The following is a 4,132-nucleotide window of genomic DNA, read 5'->3' on the forward strand; positions in this document are numbered from 1 at the left end:
ATATATATATATATATATATATATATATATACACGTGTATGTGTGTGTATGTGTGGTGTTTTGATGGTGTGCATTAGCGTTAACTTCGTTAGGTTTTGATTATAAAACTAAAACAAAGTTCAAAAGTTGATGTCGCTGAAGTACAAAGTTATCAATGTAATATATCACACCTAGTGAATGGATTTATACTTTAATATGAGGACTTATAAAATTAGCAAAGCTATAATCATAATAATATTGATTTTTGATATTCGTAAAATGTACTAAATATTTTAATGAGAGGATGTGATTGATTCAGACTTGTCTAACCTTTGACTACTACTAAACACATGTCTGCACACCTCCACCAGGTGAGGTGTGAACTAATAACAAGTGGGTAGGATTTCATAGTAAAACGTAAAGCGAGCTAGTGCAACGTAATAAGAAATTTACTGTTGCGTTCTACTCACATTTCGAACAGCCTTTTTTATATTGAGAATACAGTGGAGAGTCAATGGCCCTGTGGTTAGAGCAGTAGACTCGCGGTCGTAGGATCGCGGTTTCGATTCCTAAACCGGGCGTCGTGAGTATTCATCGAGCGAAGACACATAAAGTTCCACGAGGCTCCGGCAGGGGGTGGTGGCGAACCCTGCTGTACTCTTTCACCCCAACTTTCTTCCTGTTTCTGTTGTACCTGTATTTCAGAGGACCAGCCTTGTCACACTCTCTGTCACGCTGAATCTCCCCCGCTAACTACGTTAAGGGTACAATTAGCTTGTTTAAAGTTCGATAAGTTAATTTTTGAAAGCAAACTAGCATTCATATAAATTCAAAATGATATTATTTTAACTCCCCACAAAATTATACGTGGAAATAAACGAACTATCAAATCGTTGATCTCTTTACTAAGTACCGCCTATAATTGTACTCAAGTGGTAAGTTAGTAAATTTTGCTAATTAAAGCGAACATGAACACTATCATGATTTAAGTGAACCAGCTTCATCAACTTTTATGAATCTAGTTCAGGAGAAGGACCACGACGGCTGTTTGCAATTGCAATGGTGAGATGTATAGATAAGCTGAAGAATTTTATTCGAAAGTTAAACTCCAGGAAATTTGCAATACAGATGAATGAATCTCCAGTCAGGAACAGTGAGGCAATATTGCGGTCATTGATATCTGCAATAAATTTTTAAAACTATTTGAATTACAATAAAATAGCAATATAAAAGAATATATCTTGTTTGGCAGAATGTTACCACTGATCTGATTGGCAAAAAGTGACTATTTAAAATGAATGACGTATTGCTATTCAAAAAGTTTGCTTCTGTGATATGTTATTCACAGAGAAAATTTAGATGCGAAAAATCGTTTCACCTCTTTTAAAGTCAGTAATAAAATGTGTGACTCTATAGAAGCTTCTGCTAAATGTGAGTGTCTCTTTAAAGTGTTATGAGTTGAAAAACACAGACTATGTATGAGAGGTTTATTGCTTCACGCCTGTGTAAGGTGGCAGTTGGAGGTCAATTACCTGAAAAGCTATATAGATCTAGTTGATATTCTTAGTGAATTTTAAATGAACAAATCTGAAATGAATCTCCTATCAAAAGCTGATGGAAAAGATTCAATGAATTATTTGACAGAAAAGTTTTTAAAAAAATTGAATGCATTAAAAATGTAATTCCATCGCGCAAATATGAATTTATTCAGCGACAAGGGTGTTTGGTTTCATTAGATTTCTACAATTATGACACAAGAAAATATCCGCTGAAAAATATGTCCTTGTTACGTGGTAGAAAAATGTGAATTCATTGATTGTGCTTTCCATGTTATTGTGGTTCATTTGAATATTCTGGCTTATGATTAAAATTACATACTTTCTAATGACAATAAATAAATTACTCAAAAAATAAAATTAGCTTTGTGGGTTAGGTAATTTTTGTATTTCACCGAAATACAAAATAAGAAACCTCTGACTTATTAAAGGAAGCAAAAAATATCGACTGGATATTAGAAAAATATGAATGAAACTGCATTTTTGCTTTAAATTGAAACCGTTCGTATTGAGCATCAAACTCAAGAAACTCATTAGCGTGAAATTATCATACATTGAATGCACCTACTCAGCTCCTGCGATTTTAAAATTGTGTTGCTCAACTGAAAAAGTTTATTTCAGGGAAATAATAATGGTGATTTCTGTTTATTTTAACTCCTATTAAATGCATTCTTATTATTGGTTTCCAATTTTGTCACAAGGACAGCAATTTTGGAGGAGGAGGAGGTAAGTCGATTCGATCGACTCCAGAGCTCAACTGATACTCATATCAACGATTCTGAGAGGATGAAACGTAAAGCTGAATCTCAATGGAAGCGTCGTAACAAAAACCAGCGCTGGCTATAAGCTGTAGAAATATCCTTAACTAGTAACATCTGATTTCTCACTCGTTGAGAAATCTTGTTGAAGCTCATTTTAAATACACGATAATGCCTTAGTGAACAGATAACATTTGCATCAACCCTGGAGCATTATATGGACATTTCTTGATGGAATGCCTTTCTATTTCATACATAATTTCGCCAGTCCAGCGGAGGAAAAAAACTGAAAATTGTGTACAGAAGTATATATCAAATAATTTGAAATTATAAAATCGTGTTTACATCTCAGATTCCTGAAGACGTAATAGACTAACTTAATCTTTGGATGTTATTTACTAACGTGAAGTGTTTTTATTTAACATATGATCATATCAAGACATGATGTGTTTAGATAGAATTTGCTGGAAGCAACGTAAATTATATATTAGATGAGGGTGTCTATGTAGAACTCCAAATACACATATACATATATCCTTACTCTCTCTCTCATACACACAGACACACACGCACATGAAATACATATTGCGTTCTACATACTCAAACACGTCATTATATATCAACATAGTCAAAAGCAGATCTGAAGTTAGCTGCACGAACTTTCTAATAAAAGTATTAATCTACTGGTACTTCTAATCATTTATTTGATCTTAGATAATTTTTGCAAAAATACTAATTTAAATTACGCATTTACACACGGAGAACCGCATATACATCCGAGGACACATGCACACAAATGAATATATGTATATATAAATAAATATGAATATATATATATATATATATATATATATATATATATATATATATATATATATGCACTTGTGTATATATGATTATATATGCACATATAATTCTATGTATAAGCCTAGCTATACTTGTATGTACGGTTAAGAAAGATTTCGCTTTCTCTATGAGTTTTCGTGTGTGTGAGCATGCTGTTTGAGTATGTATGACAGCGCTTGAAATATATATTACCGCCGTCTTTTCAATTACATCAACGTTATAAAGGTAAGTAAATAGTTAATTAAATTACATTCTATGTACGAGTCTGTGCGTGTCTGTGTCCGTGTGGGACTCTGCGTGTAAGTGTGTGTGCGCGTGTATGTCTGATGATGGATATGTGTGTATAGGTATTTATGCTTATATCTTTACATATATATATATATATATGCGTATATATGTATATGGATAAATACATGCATATGTACATGTATAAGGATGTGTATAGGTAAGTTATATATGCATACACAGTCTATCTATCTATCTATCTATCTATCTATCTATCTATCTATCTATCTATCAATCTATCTATCTGTATGAGTGCATATATAAAATTTCTCCTTCTATACACTGTCTTACCTCTGATGTGTATTTGTGATTTGGCTAGTTTCAACAGAGTAAGAAGGAATTGTTTAATGATCTTAGGGTTACACTTACAGAATGGCCCATAGATTCCGGTTTAAAGAGGAGCGGGGAGGAAACGTTTGTCCAATTCTACAAATATCAATATATGTATGTGTATAAGACGGTGGACTGGCAGAATCGTTACCACGCCGGGCGAAATGCTTAGTGGTGTTTCGTGTGTCTTTACGTTCTGAGTTCAAATTCTGCCGAGGTCGACTTTGCCTTTTATCCTTTCGGGGTCGATAAATTAAGTACCAATTGCGTACTAGGGTAGAGCTAATCGACTGGCTCCCTCCCGCAAAACTTCGGGTCTTGTGCGTAGAGTAGAAAAGAATATATATATATATATATATATATATATATATATATATA

This window comes from Octopus bimaculoides, chromosome 13 (genome assembly GCF_001194135.2).
Source record: "Octopus bimaculoides isolate UCB-OBI-ISO-001 chromosome 13, ASM119413v2, whole genome shotgun sequence".
In the NCBI taxonomy this organism is placed as follows: domain Eukaryota; kingdom Metazoa; phylum Mollusca; class Cephalopoda; order Octopoda; family Octopodidae; genus Octopus; species Octopus bimaculoides.